Source organism: Pinus tabuliformis, chromosome 8 (assembly GCF_031772625.1).
Source record: "Pinus tabuliformis cultivar Carrire ecotype Pingquan chromosome 8, CPIR1, whole genome shotgun sequence".
Classification (NCBI taxonomy): domain Eukaryota; kingdom Viridiplantae; phylum Streptophyta; class Pinopsida; order Pinales; family Pinaceae; genus Pinus; species Pinus tabuliformis.
Window position 1 is genome coordinate 1,359,528,808 of NC_142294.1, and position 23,643 is coordinate 1,359,552,450.

The 23,643-nt window shown below is 39.5% G+C and overlaps 1 pseudogene; it reads left to right on the plus strand.

Moving 5' to 3' along the window:
- The first annotated feature begins 3,838 nt into the window (after positions 1–3,838).
- LOC149240536 (protein disulfide-isomerase like 2-2 pseudogene) overlaps positions 3,839–23,643 on the plus strand; it is a 127,980-nt pseudogene continuing 108,175 nt past the window's right edge.

Here is a 23,643-nt window from a genome sequence, read left to right on the forward strand (position 1 = left end):
ATAAAATGGAATGAATTTTTGGGTTCACATACATGGTGTCACTATACCAAAGAGTGGCTTAAGATATAATGAACTAATGCTCACCTAGAAAACATGGGGGTTGAAAAACAACAATGTCTAAGGAACTGGGTTGTTGAGGTAAGATGGATGGATTAGTAAGTCGATCATCCAAAGAGTGATATGAAGTGATATGAGACTCTAGAAGTTCTTCTAAATGGGGAAGAATAATGGTACTAGAGTTGACATTACTAGATGCACTAAGTGGTTTCGGGAGAATAAATTCTCTTAGACTCTTAAAAGTGAATACCCCCTTACCCAAACATTGGGTGGTAATGTAATTGCCACAAGGTGGATGTGGTTCAAATTCATGGGTTCGAAGTAACAGGTGGTTAAACTAATCGACCTCACCATGGACGAAGTCTTTGGACTCCACAACATATTGGTCATGGGTCTGCTGCAGAAGGAAGTATGTATGATGGTGCATATCATCCCAAGGATAATCAGGGGTGGTCATGGCTTCCATAATGTCTTGATAATAATGGAAGATGGGCATACTATAGGAAGAAATACCACATGATGGAAAAGAGCTACCTGAAGCCTCTTCATGAGAGACAAGGTTCACATACGCATTGTCAAAAGTAGGAGACATATGACTAATAGATGGCGGGAGACCGATGTTGAGACCAATGCGATTGATGAGGGAGGTTAAATAGAAGCACGAAAATAAATTCCTAGGGAGTTTCCAGGTAACGATCTCATGAATAACGACAAGTAGAGAATAGGAGAAGAACTATCCGTCATCTTGAAATCAGGGGAGGGATGACAATGGGTGTTGTAGACACCTCCTATTCTGGTGTAGAAGTGGGACTAGAATCCATAGGTAAAGGAGAAGTGGACTCATCACGAGCAACCTCTATTTTGTGAATTAATTGAAGTGTATCACAAAAATATTGAAGATGGGGACAGTGATGGGAATAATAGTCATAGTTATTGCTCAAAGTGCAAGGGTGGTTTGTGCGTAACAATCATATTCTCTTAGCCGATTCAAGAAAGGTTACATGGACCTCGGGGATGTTAGGATTGAGAAAGGTTGTTGGATTGAGGGGGCCTGACCTAGGTTTGGAATTATTTAGCCAAACAAATCCCTGTACTACTGGCCCTTTTGGCAACAGCCTGCAGAGTGCGGACTGAGGTCTCACCTGAAGCAGTATGGGGGGATGCTGGAACCAAGTTTCCACACCCTTGAGATGTCTGGGGGGTCGAATTAGTCCAACTATAACTACCTTTGTGTAGGTCACTTTGCACACTTTCCTAACCTGTGAGACCTTCACACTCCATTATACTCACCTTCGCGCAGTCCTAACTAGGGGTTGAGGAGCCTTCACGCTGCTAAAGCAACGATCTGTGCTATCTCCCCAAGTTACCTCTCAGATCTTACTTATCTTCTTATAACAGTTATTTATCTCCGCGTAAACAGATAGTTTATCTTATATTCACTTATTCAACATATTCATATAAGTTCGCACAACAAATAAACAGTAAACTGGCAATTCATACCCAATATAATTCAATGCATAAAACAGGAAAAGATACACAAAAATAATGTAAAACTTCTCTTTATTAATGCTTCAATCGGTTACAGACTCAACCTGCCCTGCGCACTTAGTTGCAGGGGTCCATGCACTCAGTTGTGGATTACTAGGCCTCTGCACACTCAGCTGCAGAGCTTTCTCCTACTCTACAACAAAAAGACACGACTTTACACTTTAGACTCAATGATTCCTCATTAGATATTCTATCTTTGATGCCTTCGTTTTTTTACTACACTTAGAGTCTTGCTCTATTTATACAATCCCATGGTCCATGGACCATGGGTAGAAGTCTCAAGTCGACACTACATTACAAAAGTAAGGGCAGACAACCATATGACTCAATTACAACTTCGCGCTCTACGCCCACAAATTGCGGAGTCTTTACATCAGACTTAGTCAAAACTTGGGCTTTAAGCCCCAAAACTTGCCTTGGGAGGATCCCGCGCCCAACATGCCCCCAACACAAACATCGTGACTCGCCCTTGAGTCACTCTATCGATGCGGAGATCTTCGCATGGAGACCTCCCAATTCTGCTCGGACTGCTGCAAGGTCGGCAATGCACTGAGCGATTGCCTGCTGTATCTCTTGGACGAGCTGTTTGGAGACCGTGGTGTCTGAACTGCTTCCTTGTATTTTCTCCTGCGTCCCCTACATCTGCGCAAGCTTGCCTTCAATTGTTGTTGTGATTACGAAGGCCTCGTCGATCCAAGGCTGGACACGCGCCTTCAAAATTGCTTGTCTATGTTGCGTTGCATCTACTTGCTCCTTAAGCGCTTTTGCAAGTTGCATTCGCGTGAGCCTCTGTGTGAGGGCCACCATCTACGTGGTTCCCTTGAAGTTTTCATACTGTTATTGTAGCTAACGCGCCTCTGTCTCTAAGTGCTGTATGTTCGTGTCCTCATGCAGGGTGGTGAGGACCTCGAACGACTCTTCCAACATTTTGGTGTAGTCCTTCACTTCACTGCTGATCTCCTCCATCCATGATATAATGGTGCTGGCGTGCTGTTCCCTTACCTCTGGAGGAGTTGAAGGCTATGCCTTCAACCACAACTCTACTATCTGAACGCTTAGCTCCAGCTGAACCTTGGCCATCGCTTCTCGCGCCTCACACACCCCTACTGCTAACCTATGGATGTGCACCTCTGTTAGGATGGCCAACTCAGGGACCATCTGGCAGGCTTCCTCAACCACCTGCACCATTAGTCGGTTTTGTGCCACAACCTCGTCATGCTGCAGGCTCAATTGCTCCATGTTGATTCTTTGTTCACTTAACACCTGTAGCACGTGGCCCTCCCTAGCTCGCAGTTCTGCAGTCACTCCATCCTGCAGGACATAGAGCATCTCCCGAGGGAGCGCAACCATGTTGATTCCTACCCTTTTCAATGCACTGATCGTAGGCCTGTCGGCCTCGTTTTCTATAACCAGTGCCCCCTCTGGCAGCACTATTGTGTTGGTCATGCAGGCGTGCAACATTTCCTCAGCCACAGTCATTCCTACTATGTGGCTAGTCGAGAGAGTACCAGCATAGGGAGTGCACACCTGCAACTCCTGAATCTGTGTCTGGAGGGCCCCCAACACAATTTGATTCTCCTCCACCAACTATTGGAGGGCCTCTGTGGTGACTTCGCACATCGTCTCCCCTATATCGTGTAGATCTCCCTCAGTGAGGGTGATCGGGTCAAAAGAAGTCTTAGACGCTTTTGACTTCTTTCGCGGCCTCACCTACTCTCTCGGGCGCTAGCGCTTTAACTGTGTAGATGTTTTTTTTGGGTTCGTACGTCCCTCCTCTATCTCTGTCTCCATTTCTTGTTCCTGCTCAGATGAAGGTGAATTCCGGCCCTTGCACTCCTTCTGTGCTTCTGCTGCTGCTGCCTGTTTCCTTCTCTTCTCTGCCAACTGTGCCATCTGCAATTTTCTCTTCTCCTTCTTCCATTGTGCAGTAGAATTTTCTGTTTCCATTGCAGAGAGGGCTGGAGCGCGCCACTATGGTGGCCATGACTCTAAAACGATGAATATCACATCGTTCGTGGCCCAGTACGGGAGCTGATTCCACTTCTTCACGGGGTCCTTGTGCCCCTGATGTAGACGTAATGGAACTATTCCTTAAACTCCACGAAGCTTTGTAAGTTGTTGTAGACAGTGCGCGATAACAGCAGCTTGCGGTTAATCCCCATTCTGATGTTCATCTCCATGAACACCCAGAATATTTTACTATCTTGGATCCGGTGCACATCTTTAGTTGTCCATGGCGAAGCGTACTTCGCGGCCTTCGGGAGATCCCTCACAATTATGGGGAACTGGCTGTCCTCAGGCAATTCTCTAGCCACCAGCAGAAGCCATGCATAGTGGAAGGTTTTCCCTTGTTCCTGTGCCTCGTGGAAATTCTCCAGGAACTCCTTGCACAAGAATTCGGACTAGTTAAACTGGACCCCCTCTGCACATTACTGGACAAGTGCAACCACTAGCATGGGCACCTCAACTGTGCGGCACTTCCGCATGACCTTCCCTGCCAGTTTTTGAGTCGCAACTTGGACTGCCTTGTTGATGATACTAGAGATCGCGTAGCCCCTCTTTTTCTTCTCTAGCTTATATTTCTTTTTCATGGCCTTCGCGATGGCCAAACCACTACTTTTACCCTCTGAAATGTCTACTGGGTCTTCCCCTTTACAAGGGATTCGGGTAATTCTATGGATTAGGTGGTCCGTGATGGGGATGGGCTCCTCCATCCACAAACACCCATCATGTACCAGGCAGAGCAACTGCCTGATGACGAAGATAGTCATTGGGCATGATGGTAATGTGACACCCAAAGCAGGTTCAACAACCCTACCTTTTCAACTCCGCGTAACCACTTGCACGGCTCCAATTCTATGACTCCTGCCATGGTGTTTTTCTTTAGCTTCATGAGTTGTGTGGTTTCCAAGTGTGGGAACTTATAATGGTTTGTGAGGTCCCAATCTTCAAACTTCAGACTTGGCACTTGTCTGAAGTGCGCTCCTTAAAAAATGATATCGTCAGGTAGCAACGGAGTCTGCAGAGAGCTCTTTCTCTCATCTAGGTCCTTGGGCACCTTTGTATTCCCCTTCCGCGGAGGAACATATGCAGGCAGCCAGGTTGGAGGTTCCGTGCCCTCAGTTTCTTTCTCCATGTCTTTGTCCTCGTCCTCTTCTATTAGGATGTCCTCAAGGTCTTCCTCCTCCTCATCGGTTTCCAAATTAACTGCTTTCCCTTTTTCTTCCATGGTCAATTTAGTTCTCAGCGAGTTTCGAGGGGACATCCACACCATAATCATAGGATGCTTGTCCTTCTTGGGCCTCAGTGTGTGTGGTGATTTATGGATTTCCACAACTATCTCGACACTCTCAAGGGCATCATTTACTGTCATGGCCTACACGGCCTCTTCGGCGGTCATTTCTCCGATTTCCCTGGCTTCTTCAGATGCTGCCATTTTGTTTGTCCAGAAATCTCTCAACTACTCAACTGGGTGCTCAAACAACACTCTCCAAAGGTTAAACATGTCTTGGTTCAGAATACTCTGGGCGCATGATAGCTCAATTCTCAAATGACCAAGTGTTGTTTGCGGGTAGCCCTTTGTAATTTATAGTGCCTTTTGAATTCAAATTCGACTGTTCCCCCCAAATCCAGTTCATTAAAGCTCCCTTGGTAGCAGATTTTCCCAAATCTTACCCATAAAGCTTGTCTTAAATGCCTGCTGCCCACTCCATTTGGTCTCAAACCAACCATCACATCATGAATAGTGACTACAATGGTCACTTTCCAGCCAACTCGTGTGGCAGTGCAACCACCCTTGCGCTGTTGCGACCCCATGACACTTCGCTCTTGTGCATAGCCCTAACATTGCGCAACTCTCGGGCAAAGTAGTTTATAGTCCTGCACCTCCTTCCAACTACCTGGAGTGCTAAGACTGTGCTTCCCATGGCTAGTTAGGTGGCTAGGTCACTTGTATATGGCTTCAATCGACCATTAATCACTTTTCTTGGAGAAAATCTGCCTTTTATCTTTACTGTCTATGTCACGCACTTCACCATCTACATGGTGCCATCATCGATGATCCCTTTAGTAATATGCGGTCCAATCCAAGGCATTAAGCTGATCAATTCTTGGCATTAGTCCCCAAATTTGTCAACGTAATTGTCTGCATCCCGTTTTATTACTGTATTTTTCTTATCGAGAAAATCTTTCTTTATTCCTTCCTCAAGCTTCTTAACTTCTGCTTCAATCAGAGCGCTTTTCTCCCTTAATTGAACTCTTTCATTCATGAGTTCTTGGAGCCTAAGATCACCTTGTTGAATCTCTTCATCAGGTCCCAAACATTTTTCTTCGTTCAGCTGCGCGATCCCTTCTTCCAGGGCTCCACGAACCATCATATCCACGGGTGCTGCTATGCGCGGACGAGGTATAACATACTCCATTGGGATTATAGTGCTTGCTCCATAGGCCAGCCTAGAAGGCATCAGTCTTGTCAGTTTCTTGCACGTTGTCCTGTAAGCCAACAAAATTGCTGGTGCGCACAGGTCCAAGTCAATTCTCTGTGCATTATATACCCCGTTCAGTGCTTCTCATACTTCATTAAATGCCTTTTTGTGGTTAATCTTCTACGCACTCGTTCTTTCCACCCTCTTTCGTTCCAACTCGAGGGACTATTCGCGCAATTGCCTCCCCAACACATGCTTATTGATCGTGTTCCCCAACATGAAGTCCATGTGCATCTGCACAAGTTGTTTACCATATGCCTCTACCCACTTGGATAGATGCATGCGCGGACCATCCCGTACATTGTATTTATTTGTTAGTCACATATGAGGCATCCCAAAATGCATGTGCATCATTCTACTGCATTTGCGCCAATTCTCAAAGCTTCCTTGGTGCGTACCCCACCACCTCACGGGCGTAGTGCACAGTACCCACTTCAAAGCCTCGAAATGTTGTTGTTTTAGCACCTCCCTTTCAAATCTGTTCAAGAAAGAATCTACCTCACTTAACCCATCATAAGTAGGCAGATCCCTCACTTCCATCGATATGCAATGAAACGATCTTGTCATCATATTACAGTTCAACGTGGTCACCTCATGCAACCGGTTCTGCCATCGCTCTATCTCCTCATCAGAATCCAATGTACAAGCACGACAATTGACATGGTAGCAGGAGACTGTGCCAAGTCATCTACTATGTTATATGTATGGGAGGCTTTGGTAGAAGCAACATTTCTATGTAACAAAACTTTGGGGATTTTTGGATTGACCTCAACCTTAGGTTGAGGGATCTGTAAGGTATTGTTTGGTGATGATAGAGGCTTGGGGGACACTTTGGTTTGGGACTTAGTCGCAGACTTAGTGGAGAGCTTGTCATACTGATGTGATCGAGTCTAGAGGTTCACTTGTTCAGTGTTTACCTCATCAGAATTCATCATGAGAATATGATAATCGTGGTGACTAGACGGAGGAGCTGGTTGAGAATCCTGACCTTGCGAACGTTGTGCAGCTATATACCCTTGGTGGGGAAAGGGTTGGTAAGCACAATGGGTTGAGATGAAGCAGGACGGGGAGTAGGAGGGGAGGGTTGCAATCCTTGAGAAGATCCTTGATATTCCCATGCTTGGTGCATCTAAGGTAACAAGGGACACTCATGAGTATAATGACCATTGACTCCACAACAAGCATAAGTTTTGTTCGTATGAAGACCCTTGTTCTGCTTGGGTTGACTTCCCCGTTACTGGGTTGCGGGGTTAGGTGGAGGACCCTTAGGGGCATTGGGTGGAGCACCCTAGTTGGCTTTATTACCTTGAGGCTACTCGTTCCTATTACCCTTCCCCTTGTTCTGTTTCTTGGGATTCGAGGGATTGGGACCACTTTGCTGAGCATACACTTGTCCTTGTGGAGGAGGTACTTACTACAGTAGAGGGAGAATAGGCATGGGGGACTGGGGCGTTGGTGATAAAGGATATATAGTGCTAGGTTATTTGTAGGGATAATATGGAGATGGGGAAACATTGGTATAAGAAGGTGGTGTAACAGCTAGCCCTGGCATCGATTGATGTGGATGGGGATATGCATATGGTGTACTGGGACCTGGATAAGGAGTGCCTTGAGAAGGATTGGGGGGGGGGTATTTATAAATGGGATTGGTCTCTCCCTGAGGTTGACCATAATTCATTTGAGGAGGATTATATGGTTGGGGGTGTGAAAGGGTTCCAACAATGACATATGTGGCATGAGATGCCCCCGACGCATTAGCAGCATGAGGCTAAGGAAGATCGGGGATGATATTGTAAACGTAACTTGACTAGGCATAAATCAGGTCAAATTTAAGAGCTATCTGAAGAGCTTATTCCTCGGATTGAGGAAAGTGAGAAGCAAAATCTTTCACAATGGGAGCCAACAATGATCTAAGAAACCAATCCATATAGATTCGGTCTTTGAAGTCAGTAGCTATATAAACACTCCTCCTTCTACGCCATTCCTGAACATGGTCGGAAAGACGAGTGGCAAGAGTTTGACGGAATGAAGTCAAAAGTTTAGTACCGGTGTCATAACATAGAGGTAACTAGAAATATGAAAGAAATGTTGTGGCAAGAGTCACTAAAGTGGAATGGGTTTCCCTGGGCTAGTCTACATACCACTTCGCAACAACTCCAGTGAGCGTGTATTGGAACAAGAAAAGATGAATGGAGTTGTTGGTAATAGAATTGGATGAACACCACATACGAAAGGAGCGAACATGATTGGTTGGGTATTCTCCAGGATTACCCTCAAACTTGGGGATATCTGAAGGGAGTTTTGTAGGCATTTCTGACCATGTGGGATCATGGATAAGGGGATCATTGATAAGTTGGTTAAGATCTATGAGAATTAAACCAACGACAAAAGGAAGTAAGGGAGTCAGAGTGACCACACTGGTTGAGGTGCCGCTAGTGGGGGCACCCTGGTTGGAACTTGAGTTATCGCCCTAGGTTCCTACACTTGCATTGGTTCCTGACATGATGATGATATGAGGATGACGAGATGAAAAATCAAAGGATGAATGGGATGAATCAGTAGAATCATAATCAGAGTTAGAATGATGACACGATGGAGGAATGGGATGATGAAATCGCACTCGATGGGGAGCAGTGATATGGCCTAACGGGAAATAAGCGTGAAGCGCTCGAATTCATCACGACAAACACCTTGGAGGCGCTATGATGTCTATATTAAGGGAGAATCATAGGAAGAAAAGAGAAACAAAGAGAAATAAAACACCTAGTGTAGTGGTTTCAAATGTAAACTAACTATTTTAATGATGTTATGCTAATGCAAGAAAACACGTCCTATCAAATAAAAAATGCGTCTAGACTATAGGTGACATGAATCCTCAAACAATCCTAGATTTACTGTTTCAGATGGCCTTCCAAATAACTTCTTACTTGATGGAATCTCATTCCTGCAAGCAGAGCTGTCTAGAGAAAGGCGGGGTAGAGGACTAATTGCTTCCCACAATCTATCCTATAAGGTGTTTTCCTAAGATTGGTCACTATGGTTACCTTCGTCCCACGGGGGTGGTCAAGTCTTGAGATTCTTGGTAGTCATCGACTGCACGGAATTCCCTGCCATGGGGTGGGTAGCCCAAAGGAGAACTTCTCGCACGATAACCTAGCCTAACCCCCTCTAAATCGGGTTTCTGACACACTTTGTCTTTGACTGTGGGATGGTGAAGGATTTTAAGCTCCCTAACATGACAAATTCTATGTCTCAATGAGAAGTGACCGATGGGTGTTATTGGAAGCCTATCCCACTGACCATACACCTACACTACAACAATTGTTTGGCCTAGATGCTCATGTGGGGTTAATATATGTGTGTTGATTTATTAAGGTGTAGTGTTTAAAGTCTTGGCTTGGCGGTGTTAACCAAGGTCTCGTTTGCTTAAGGTGTGAGTGTGTGAAAAATATGTGTCAAGTGGATGAGTTAATTAAGCATGTTTCATGATGCCATATGCTGCTAAAAGTAAAATGCTAAAATACTGTAAATGAATATGAAATGACAAAAAAATACACAGTCGATCAAGCATAGACAACCCCACCCATAAGGGATATCAAGAAGCCAAGCAAGAGAATGAAAAAAAGCTACTCAAAGACACATAAAGAGGCCAGAAAGATCTGATGTCAAGGGATTGGGATCTAAATTCCCTAAGCTACTGAAAATGGTGCAGATAAACAATAAAAATCAGAAGTGAAAACTATTGTAGAGGACAGGCATGAAGCTCTAAGACCTAGGATGCTCAAGGGGATCCTAAGGGGGAAAAGGAAAACCCAAAATCTAAAGTGAGAAAAGGTAAAATAAACCTATCCAACGGATCTGAAAAGTAATGGATCATATCTGAAAAATAAAGGCTAAAAATGTTGAAAACCCTAGACTCCTCACTCAACAAATGTCTTCCTAACAATGTGGAGGAGTACTTTAAACAATGGGGGCCTATTTCCTTCCTCAAAGAGACAAAACAAGTGGATATAGGCCTAAGTGAGATTGATTAACAAAGTTGAATAACCCAAACCAATCTGTAGACAACAGTCTCGACGAAACTGTAAAAATTTTGAAGTTTTTTAAAAAAAATTGCAAAACGCAGGTACTAACCTGTTTTCAGTGAGAGCGCAGTTCCTGTGCCAAAAAGTGCGCTCGGGAGCGCAATAAAGGGGAAAGAAAGTGCACTCTGTCCCCGGGAGTATCAATCGACAGATCTCAGACAGATGTTGCTGTACCCTACTCGGCTGGTACCTATGATCCGCGGAAAATACCAGAAACCCAATAGAATTTGAAAATTGGACAAAATAGGGTTTAAAAATGGAAATAAAATTTGAGAGGCCTAAAAAATGGCTAAAGAAACCCTGAAATTTCTGAAACTTCAACCACCCAGTAACGTGGTTATTAAAACAATGGAGTCACCATTTGTTGGACGAAAAATGTGTAACTAAAGACACAGTAGAGTCACCATTTGTTAGTGTGAAAATTCCTAGAAGGTGTACCAAACATCCTCACTTAAGTCACTAGGTGACAAGTGACCCTAACAACAATTTGATGGTTATTGTCATTCTAGATCTACAATACAAATGGGAAATCTGCAGTAAAATAAAACAATATCCAAAACAAATAGCAGCAAAATAATGTATCTAGAATAATAACCCAATTGGAAAGACAATATTAAATGAATAAATCTTTATTGATAACACGTGGTGAAGGAGATTTACAGATTGGTCTGTAAGTCCCCCTCCGTGGGATGGTTCCTTTGAGATCTTTGATGCTTCATAAATAGAATTCCCTTTCTCAATGTGAAAAACTCAAACAAAAGTGAAGAACTCAAAATGGGAGCTCAAGAAAAATGACAATAATTTTGAAGATGATAATGATCACGGAGAAGAATGGATGAAAAACACTCCCTTATATAGCAAAGCATGGAGTTAATCTAGAAAATGGAGAATAATAAAATATTATTGACCAAATTCAGATCTAACTGCTTGGAATATTTTATTATATTTATTGGAGAGGGAAAAGGAATTTAAAGTGGTTAAATTCCTTTGTTTAGAAATAATTAACAAATAAAATGATTATTTAATTACTTTGCAAGAAACAAGAAAGGTGTGAAATCAAAATAATTATTAAATAGTGATTTAATAATTATTCTAATAACAGAAATAAGGAAATTCAAATAAATAATGATTTATTTAAATATTCCTAAGGTATTTAGTCAAATGTGACAATGAATATTATTAAATAATGATTTAATAATAATTCCTAGAGAAAATTAAATAAATAATGATTTATCTAATTATTCTCACAGGGTTTTTTGATTTAAATCAGAAAATAATTTAATAAAAGTGGTTTACTAAATTATTTTCCATAGTGAAAGTGACTTTACTATGGTAAAATTAAATCCACATAGTTTATTTTGATCCACTTAGTTAGAAATGGCTAGGTGATCATTTTTTGGTGATAACAACAAATGGGCCTATTTTGCATCCCTAGTACAAAAAAGGATGGGTGCAATCTTGGATAGCCAAAGGAAGAGCCAAAGTTTGAAATCCAAAGGGAGAGCTAAAAAGAGAAAGCCTAAGTCCGAAAGCCAAAAGGGGTGGCTGACCATCGGGGCCCGATATCGAAAGGATTGAAAGGTAGTGTAATCAGGATTTCAAGATAATGGAGGCCAGAAACAAAGGAGAGCCGAAATTTAGAGTTGAAATCAAAAGGTGAAGGCCGACCATCTAGATCCTGATTTCGGAAAAAGCTCAGCACATCTGAACCCGAATTTTGGAGGTTTAATCATTTCAGAACTTTGGAGCATCGAAGTTTTGTAACTCCTTAAGAATTAAAACTCTTTTGAAAGCATCGAGGGTCGTGGAGCAAGGGAAATAAAAAGGAAATCATTGCAAGACCAATGACCCCAATGACCTTTTCTATCTCCTTCGGAGTATACATGGCAACAAATAATTAGCTACAAGAAGATGAAGAGGAAGATGACGTTAGTGTGATGTGGTCATATGATGGACACGTGGTAGTCAATTTCAAAAATTTTGAGGGCCTAATGGATCAAATTTGGGTGACAAGTGTCACCATTTAGGTGACATCACGTGGAAATGATGACATCGACATGCTGTCATTTCGAAGGTCAATTTTCCAGAACTTGGAGTTTTCGTAACTCTTGTCAAATTGTTTCATAAGAAGTTCTGATTCGATGAAGGGGCTCTGACGTTGAGTGTATTTTGGTCACAAGGAATCCAAAGAATCCAGAGTGGAGAGATGGTCTAGCACCTAGGTGCTATGGATAATATCAGAGGTCAAAGCTTTTAAAATCCCTTTGTAATTGCATTTGACAAGAGTTACGATGGGAGGTGCTTCCGATGTTGAATAGTGTTTGGTCATGGAAGCCCAAATAATCAATGGGCAAGAGAAAATACACTACGAGATAGGCCCCTAACAGGATCTTAAAGACCTTATCACTTGAGCTCCGAGCCTCCAGTCATAGCACCCAGTCCCATAGAGGAGAAATAAGAAGAGGGGATAAGCAATAAGGAGCTAAGGACCAATCAGGATGTCATAATATCATAAAGTCCTCTTAATAAAAGTTACGAGATACAAGGCTCCGAAATCTCCAATGAAGTGTTGTATGAAAGCCCTTGGTCACAGTTCATGGTACTATGGTAAGATGAAAAAAAGGGGGCTATGCATGAAAGAGCTAAATGAATCAGAACTTTGGATTTTTGTAATGTCATTTTAAAGAAAGTTATGATGAGTTGCAACACGAAAGTTACACTATTCTATATTAAAATATGTATTGGGCCCTGATAGTGTACCACATAAGTAATAAAGGGGTGGATGGGTCGGAAGCTATGTCACGAGGCACCTTCAACGCTACCACACCTAATCATAACCAAATCCAAGAGGAGAAATTAAACAGTTAGAGAAAGAAAGTGATAGGTGAATTGGTTCGTAATCATGGAGGAATATCATAGCAGAAGTGTGGCCAAATCATCATCCCACCACTAATCCAGACACTAGAGCTCGAGTCCGCCTAAGGGAATCAGAGGAATTGGCATGGAGATATTTTGCTGTATCAATCATGACACCTCCTATTTCTCATGTTTTGTCAATTTTTACCTTTTCAAGAAAATAATTGGGTTTGTTATGTAATCATGAGGACAACTAGAACATTCACATGCTTAGACAACTATAGCACTTTGAAGATATTTTGTAACTATTATTTTATCTCTCTCTATAAAAGGGAAGAGGAACTCAGTAGTAAAGGTTCCGAAATTCTATTTTCAGAGGTCCAAATTCTGTCTTTCAGTGATTCCGAATTCTTTTTTTAGAGAGAGGTTCCAAGTTTTAGTTCAATTTCTTGTTCTTGAGGTGGTAGTTGTTATACAAATTTCAACAGTTTTAGCCTGTGATATAGACTCCATTTTTGAAGATTAATGAATAAGATCTGGTGACTACAAGCACAGGAATGTGTAGTATGTGTTCGTACTCTGTATGTTGCTTCATATTTGTTTTTCTTCATCAGAAATTGTGTAAGTTGTAGCTACTAGATTCACTCATAAATCATGGATTTACTTACGTTATATTGTAGCAAATAGTACCTAGTAGATTGCAGATTTAGTATGTTATATTGTAGTAGAATGTACCTATAAAAGATTGAGCTGGAAACCTTAAAAAGTGATCCATAATTTATGGACTTCATTTCCTTATTCTTTAATGATTCTACTGGGATTTACGACTTAGGCTTTTGGGTCTGTCCATCCCTCTGTGATGAATCCCTTCCTTATTTTTCTCTTTCCCAGGTTCACTGCAATGATAGATTGAGCTACATTTACTGTGTGTAGGCCACCAGACTTGGACATTTATTCTTGGGAGAATTTATATTGTTTATGTGTATGTCTAAATCCACCTCTATGAAAGGTAATTGAACCAAATTTAAAATCATTTGACGTTAATCTCTTGAAAAAAAATGAATTATCTTCAAGAGACATTAATATCTCCTAGGCACTAACCTCTCCTCAACCTGGGGGTTATCTCTGGGAGTGACAACACATGGTGGCTGGGGGAATTTTCTTTTATGCAGACCCAATAAGAGTTGGGTGGAACCAAGGATGGGGAGTAGACCTAAAGATGGTGGGAATACCTACCAATGGTTTTGTGCATGGGGTTTGCACATGGTTTTAGGCATGATGGTTTTCTTCCCATGGTATTTTGTAGATCTGGTCAAGGGAACTATGGTTATGTTCTAATCCATGATTAGTGGATCGGGGTTTATGAATGCTTAAACATATCTCTCTCTCTCTCTCTCTCTCTCTCTCTCTCTCTATATATATATATATATATATATATATATGTATGTATTTTAACATTAAAATTAATATAATGAAAAATCAATTTGGTAGTCCTGCTTTTAAGATCAAGGGGAAAATCTATATGTGTATTGGTTTGATGTTCTCACTAGTATATATTTTTTCTGTTTTAAGAATTCGTTTGCAAGTAATTTATGCAAATGTTTAAAAACTACATTCTCTAAGTAGGTATGGGGCTTTATTTTGAAAAACCTTAGTACTCAACTTGTATGCTCTATAAACATAATTCATCTTCCTAATAATTGGGAAAATCGTTATGCTGGTAAATCTTAGATTGAGGATTGTGCAAAAAGCTCCAACAAGTATTCATTAAGGAATGAAACATATTTATTACATGGAGAAACATGTGGGTTGTCAATTTTCCCAACCAAGTATCCATTACATTACACCTAACTTGACATCTAATTGCTTTTTACCATAAGCTTGAAGGATTATGGTGTCTAACATTCCCTCCCTTAATCTGAAGGGGTGTTTGTGAGCCCAAGCATCCTTTTAAACTTTTCAAAATCTCATCTTCCAACTTCTTTCGTGAAGATGTCTGCAATTTTCTTAGCCATGGAACAATGTCTTAGATGAATAGTTTTGGCCTCTACATGATATTGAATCAAATTATACTTTGTTTTGGTGTGCTTGGTTCGACCATGAAATCTGGGGTTCTTTGCCAACTTGATTGCAGAAGATTGTCAACAAGTAAAGAAGTTGAGTTCACTTGTTTCTCCTACATGTATCAAAGTATTTTCTTGAGCCACACAATTTATTTTGTCACTTATGCAGTTGCCACATACTCTACCATTGTTGTCGAATCTTCCAGAACTCATTGTTTGTGTGACCTCTAGGAGATAGTTGTTGATCCTAGACTCATGAGATATCCTAAAGTTGATACTTCATTTTCCTTGTGCCCATTGAAGACTAGATCATAATGTGCAATAGGAATAAAATCATACACCTTGGTGTACTTAAGTCCATAATCTTGGCTTCCCTTTTAGTATTTCAACACCCTTTTCATAGCAGACCAATGTCCCTCACATGTCTTTTGTAAAGATCTAGAAAGGATGCTCACAACATATATTTGGTCTAGTCGTGGCAAGGTAGATGAGACTTCCTACAAGTTGTTTGTACTTTTTTGCATCCTCAAATTCATTCCCTTATTGTGATGTAAGATTCAGGTTTTTTTCAATTGGAGTGGAGAGATGGTTGCAATCTTCCATGCCAAACTTGTTTAGACGTCCTCCAACGTACTTGATTTGGGAAATGAATATGTATTTTGGAGTGTGATTGACTTCAATGACAAAATAATCATGAAGATGTCCTAAGTCTATCATTTCAAAAAGTTTCTTCAAATCTTTCTTCATAGATGCAATATAAGTTTCATTGTTTCCAGTTATTAATAGATCATCTACATATACTACAAGATACCCAACTTTTTTACTGAACTTTCTGACATACAAAGTTGCATCATGAATATTGTAATGTTTGAAATTTAGCTTTAAAAGATGCTTGGTTTTCTCATAACATTATTCTAGTGCATATTTTAAACCATACAAGGATTTTATGAGCTTGCATACCTTTGTTCTTTTCCCTTCACAACAAAGCCTTCAGGCTGAGACATAATTTTTTTTTCTTTCAAATCCTCATTCAAGAAAGCCGCCTTCATGTATATCTGATGAATTTTCCATTCTTTCTGTGTTTCCAAAGAGAATATGGTTTGGATGGTCACCCATTTTTCTATGGGAGTGAAGGCTTCCTCATAGTTAACACCTTCCTTTTGTGCAAATCCTTTTCCCACAAGCCTTTCTTTGTGCTTGTCAAGTGAGCCAAATGCTTTAATTTGTTTTTGAAGACCCACTTGTAGCCAATTGGTTTGGTTGTGTATGGAGGTTCCACTAATGTCCAAGTTCCATTTTTTTTAGCACATCATAATCCTTCTGCATGTTAATTTTTTTTGGGGCTATATTGTTCTTTGATTTGATAATTCAATTTCTTCATTAACACATTACATTCACCCTATAACATCCTACCATTATTCATATTTACATCATTATTCAACACCATATGAAACTATATATAAATAACAACATCATCATCATCAATGCAGCTGAACATAAAGTAACAATAGAAGAAAAACATTCACACATAGAGACACCAGGATTGGTCTGAGGCCAAGGAAAAACTCACTATGGGGAAAACCCTTGAAAATTCTTCTTCTTCTTAGATTGTCATCAAATGATTCAGAAAAAGAGAGTACAATGATCCATATCTTCTTCTAATAAACTAGCCATTAAAACAACTAAAATATCCATAAAATGAACCCAACAATGTATATACTTAAAACCCTGATTTTGAAGATTGTAATGAATTGTCACTGTCTGTAGTCAATTGCAAAACCCTGCAATCATTGAGTGAAATATTCAAAAGACTGAGATTTCATCTTTTAGTTCTTGGTTGCAAAGAGGAGGAGATATGCGAGCGACTATGGCTGCCTAGTCTCTCCCTTAAGGTTGGAAAGTGAGCGGCTAGGGTCAAATCTGGACTATGAAACTCCTAACTGCCAGTTAGATGCATAGTGAGTTGTCTGTGTGATTGGAAGGCTCCATTCACTTGCATGAGCTTTTGAGAGAGTGACTGTAGTTTGGTTCCTTCTATGTTGTGCTTGTGACTGTGGCCCAAAACCCTAGATCTGAAATGATAGCTTCAAGCCTTGCAATTTCACCTCAAAGCGAACCTAATCCTCCATAGACAAGACTCAGGCCTGTGCAAGTCAAAAAAAGGATAGAAGAGTGTCACATGATTGTGTCTAAATGAGGTAGAGGTCACTTGCATTTATAGCCTTCCAAGGTGGTCCACTTTTCTTTAGGGCCGACCTTATCAAATATGCACATATGGGATTTTATTCATAATTACACTTTACCTTATCCAATTTGAGTGATCTTTAGGTCAATTTAGGTCCTCTCGAAAATAAGGAATTCAATGAAATTATTATATCTATCAAGTGAGCCATCCAAAGTGGAATTAGACCGTAGTTGCATATTTTTAACACTCCCTCTCAACTAGGGATAATTCCACCTATCAATATTTGTCCATTGATCAATATCTCATCCTGTCATCATATGTCTCATCTTAAGTATCTCATCATCTTGAATCATCAATGTTCATATCAATTCATCTCTTGTTTATTCTTGCTTATCTCTTGATTTTCCATGCTCATGTGTTGAATATTCTTGAATCTAAAAGAAGAAGAATTTTGCATCAGAGGGGAGCTCAATCTAGGACCCTCTGTCCATTGGGATACTACCCATAATCTTTGTCAGTGGGCTACTACCCAAAATCTATGTCAGCGGGCTACCACTCGGGAATATCGGTGGGGGGTAAGATCTACGACCCGCATCATCATCAAAGAGCATATCATCAGGGAGCACATCTCAACTTGGAACCATATTGGGGAGCATATATCAACCCAGAATATCATGGGGGAGCTACTACTACAACCCCATATTGAGAAATAGGTGCTATAGGGGAGATACTACTTGACCCATCCTATTGAAAATTGATCTTCCAAACAATGACCCTCAATAATCATGTGGTAGAACACCTGCATCATAATCAACTTGGGTTGTACACCCTAAGTACACTCTTAACCTGTTGGCCAAACAAGGAGAGATATTCCCAACAAGCCCTTCTTGTGGGTATGATGCCAACTGGGGTATACTCTGCAAAGACCAAGATAGGGTGAGCTACTACTCCAACCCTATGGGTAAAAAATAGGGGTGATCCCCTATTTTCCAGAGTTCCCTCAACCCTAGAAGCCCTCTATCTCAATTCCACACCCTGGGAGCTCAAATAGGGAGGAAGAGTTGGCTCAATGTCCTCGATCAATGCTACTCTAATCATACTCATATCTAGTATCAACTTGATCAATATGTAGCAATAAAAATCGTCTCCTGTTCATGCAGGTCATCAAATTAAATATCATATTAGAACATAAATAATCATATATATCCCAAAAAGGATACCATAGTCATCCTCCCTCTTAAAAAAGTGTCAATCACAAGTCTATGCTTGTATCGTATAACAACACTGTCTCAATATATGAAGGTATATCAATCCAAATTATATGCAAGATTCTCTACCAATCAGTCTGGATCCTTCTCAGATGGCTCTCTAAGGAGCTTCTTCATCTTGCCTCATAGCTAACCATGCCAGCAACATCATACTCATCCTCGATCGTGCTACAAACCTCTCATCCAAGATATCATAGCAGATCTCATACTAAGACAACATCAAAATGTGTTCATCTCATCAATAACGATCATAATCATCATCAGTACATCCAAGTAGTCAGAAATCGTAGAGTGAATATATCATATCAAAAGTCGATCATCCCATGCAATTATCTCAAAGGATGCTCGACGACAACTCAATGTGTATGAATCAGATCAATTATGAATTCATCCAGGTTCTATGCACATCATATATATATATATATATATATATATATATACACACACACACACACATACACGGATATATGTTCAAAATGGAACATCAATGCTTCAATCAACTGTTGGTTTCCAATTTGAGTTCAACAATATTTCTTCCCAAGATCTTGAAATTCAATCAGAGTGTCCAAGGATTTGCATTTCCACTTTCCAATACACCTTCAATAGCTTCGCAATATAGAGAATCTTTTCCCAATTTCATAAATTGGTTCATCATGCCATGATTCATCATTTTTAGCTTCAGAAGCCATCTCCCTCTTACTTAGATCTTTATAGGCTCGTTACATGTCAATAGTAGACCATCAGTATATAAAACCAAAACCAAAATCAAAGTCATACCTTGGAACACTTTTGAAGTAGAGGTTCAGATCAACACATCATCTTAAATTCACCAGATAAATGTCAATGTAGACATATCAAGATTGAGGAGCTTTCTTAGTACAATGCTCTATGAAAACATAATAATTTTCCAAACCAATATGCTCAACCTCACATAAATCAATATTGTACAATAAAATCAAGTAAGTCATATCATCAAAGTTTAAATATCAGATCAAAACCAATATCAAAATCATCATAATATCACAATATTAGATTCTTTAGAGCAAGTGACAAGTAGAGCTCTCTTCAAGTCATGAATCTATCTATTGTCATGCCAACAAGTTTTCATTTGCAAAGTAATATCAAACAAAAATTCATCAACTCATCATCATGGTCATAATATAGGTCACTAGATGCAAATGCATATACCAAGAATAATTCATGCAAGTTTCATCCATTTATCGTGAGGTTACTTCATACTATGTCACATTTGTCAATACTTCAACCATTGTGCTAGGAACAATGAGGCCAATACAAAACTATTATCAAACACCAATATTAGCCACTTAAGGTCACTATGCCCATATAGCATTGTTATCGATGCAAATCATCAATCGTTAAGTTAAATCATTAGTCATTAGGTCAAGTCTCAAATTTGCTATCATAGTGAGATGTATAGTCCAGAACATATCAAGTCAAGTTTCTTAAGTCATTATCATGCATCATGTCAAAACTCCAAACATTTCTCATCTATATCAATCATCTAAATCATGTCAAGCTCTTGTAGCACAAACTTCAAGAATAATGCATGTCCTGATCACTTGGAAACACAAGTTTAGTCTATCTATTCATATTATAGTAAACATTCAAAATTTCCTGCTCACAAATCTTTCTATTGTCTTATCCACATCTATAGGACTGACCTTAAGGTGAGCATATAATTTCATGCAAAAAACTTCATTTTTGTGTCCTGCAGGCATAGTTGCACCCATGCATCTTCCTTTGTATGGTTGGGAGATTATAATAGAACTCTTCAAGATGTCATGCAAGCCACTGAGGATTCCCAGTCACTCTCTGAAGCACTATACGTGAGCGATTGTGATCAGATTTTCCCAGAACTATCTCAGTGCCTCGGTCGCACCCTTGAGATTGCTTCCATGTGACTGGGAGGCTATAGTCGCACTTGTAGGATTTATTCCATGTGACTAAGGCTTAGAGTAAGAGAAAGATCTCTCACCTCGGATTAGAACTTTGTTGTAGATCAAAAATGTTAGATATTTGTCTATTTTTTCCCATAAATCATACTTCAACAATAAAGAGTATAGAATGCAAATGAAAATAGGAGAAAGGATTTTGTAGAGAGGTTCTCCCTTTGAGTGGGAATCCACTTTAGTCATCTTCATTCATGCCATCAACTTGTCTATAATGCTATCATGCGTCAGCATATTTGTTAGATCATAAATTCATACTATATCACATATTTATCATGGTTATACCATGTTATCAAGATCTACTTCATCATGACATCAATCTGCCATCAATGGTTAGAGAAAAAGAGCTAATAAGAGTAGACTTCAAGAATCATGATCAAAATCATTACTTCTTTGTCACATAACTCAATCCATTAAGTTAGGGCATTCAATTTTAACATATTCCTTAATCAATAAGCACATCAAAACATAACCATGGTCAACAAAAGATCCTGAATATCAATCTCATTGTTATATGGTTGCCATGATTTTCACAAACAAGTAGTGTCAAGATACCATCTACTAGAATCAAGGTGCTAACCTTCTTTATAAGATCAATATATCCAAAATGATAGATGGTAGCCAAACATCAAGAATACCACTATATGAAATATCAGCATAGAAGTAAGATACTTGTTCAATACCAAGTGCACCATTTCATCATAAGAACCATGAATCCAAATTACTTTCATATGAATGCATGGACCATTTGAGAAGGAGACATTCTCATCAATACCTAAGGGCTTACCTTGCCATTAAATATTACAATTGAAATATAACATTGAAACAATATATCATGCATACCTTGTAGTATTCAAATACTTGTCCATCTTTTCATTTGACATAGGTATCTTGTATCACATTGTTACCTTTCCATATGATGTCTCTTTTCAAATGCCATATCTTCTCTTCCTGCACTAACCATGATATTAAATAAGTATCCACTTATCACATCTCATTAAGGAGGTTAGAAACATCGAAATACTCAAATATGAATGCATGAAGTATAAGTAATGATCAAAACAATAATCATATCAATAAGTCTAGACAAAATTAAAGATATAAAGGAGCATCATAAGTCAAGAAATACTTATATTCAACGAGAGGTAATCCTCTCCTTCTTGAACCAATCCTTCAAGAGACATCCCTGTCCATTGTCCACATAAAAATGTTGCCTTCAATCAACATTATCAAAAACCAGGCCTACTAGAGACTATCCCATCTCGGGCTTTCATCAAATTTGTAACAAGTTCTTGAGCATCTTTACATTGACCATGCAAGGTTTCATATCTCAAATATTTTCCATAAACCATGGTTTATCTCAAAACCTAACCTCATAATATCTATCAAACCCTAAAACACAAATTGTCTAAGGTTATCTTCAAACACTATAATTCTTTTAGGTCTCCTCCAACTTCTCTTTCTTCCATTAAAGGTGTCTACATGGGGGTGATCTTCGTGACTTTTGTTTAGCCAAAATCTGATACCATGTTAATTTTTATTAGGACTATATTTTTCTTTTCTTTGATAATTTCATTTCTTCATTAACACATTACATTCACCCCATAACATCATAAAATCATTATGATTTACATCATTATTCAGCAACATCTGCAACTATATAGAAAGAAAAATATCATCAATAGCAATGCAGTAGAACATAAAGGAACAATAGAAGAAAAAAATTCACACATATAGAAACCAGGATTGGTCGGAGACTAGGGGAAAACCCTTGCAAATTCTTCTTCTTCTTAGATTGTCATCAAATGATTAAAAAAAAGAGAGTACAATGATCCATATCTTCTTCTAAGTAAATAACCATTAAAACAACTATAATATCCATAAAATGAACCCAACAATGTATATACCTAAAACATTGATTATGAAGACTGTAATGAACTGCCACTTTCTGTAGTCAATTGCAGAACCCTGAGGTCACTGAGTGAAATATTTAGAAGACTGAGATTCCATATTTTAGTTCTTGGTCGAAAGGAGGAGGATATATACGAGTGCCTATGGCTTCCCAACCGCTCCCTTAAGCCTGATAAGCGAGCACCCGAGGTGAGATCTGGACTGCGAAAACCCTAACTCCCAGTCATATGCATAGTGAGTTGTCTATGCAACTCGAAGTCTCTAGTCATATGCATGAGCATATGAGAGAACTAATGTAGTCTGACTTCATTTGTGTTGTGCCTGTGACTGTGGCTCAAAACTATAGATCCGAAATGTGAGCTTCGAACCCTGCAATTTCACCTTTGAGCAAACCTTATCCTCCGTGAATGAGCCTTAGACCTATGCGAGCCAAAAACAAGCTAGAAGAGTGTCTCAAGATTGTGTCTAAATGAGGTAGAGGTCACTTGTATTTATAGCCTTCCAAGGTGGTCCACTTTGCTTTAGGGCCAACCTTATCAAATATGCACATGTGGGATTTTATTCATAATTACACTTTCCCTTATCCAATTTGAGTGATCTTTAGGTTGATTTTGGTCCTCTTAAAAAGAGGAATTAAATGAAATTATTATCTCTATCAAGTGAGTTGTATAAAGTGTAATTTAACCATAGTTGCATATTTTTAACACTACATGGATTCTTTCCATTGAATTAAGTTCTTTGAAGGAAGTAGGTCCAAAGTAGGTTCAAAGTCGATAGAAAAATGTAGTTCACAATTATACAAAGTATTTTTGTTATCCACATCACTTGAATTTTCACCTCCATTGTCTTATCTTGCAAAACTCATGGTTCTAGTATTTATAATCTCATAAGGATGGACATTTTTAAGTGTCCCGATCAACCATTTTGGTTATTTTGGAGAAGGAATAAATGGATCCTTTGAGGGTGTAGAAACATCAATGTTCAACTTCTCAATTCTAATTATAACATCATCTAAATTTGATGAGGTTTTTGTAACTTCTTCATGAGGAACTTCTTCATTAGGAGGAGTTGGTTTTGGTTCTGCAAAGGGAGACTCCAAAGATTGACCCAGAATTGGGTTCCCCCCTTCAACGGTTGGAATCTCATAGTCAAATTCATGATAACTCTTCATTGGAGAAATACTTTCTAGATGATAAAGTTGTATTTCAACATAGTC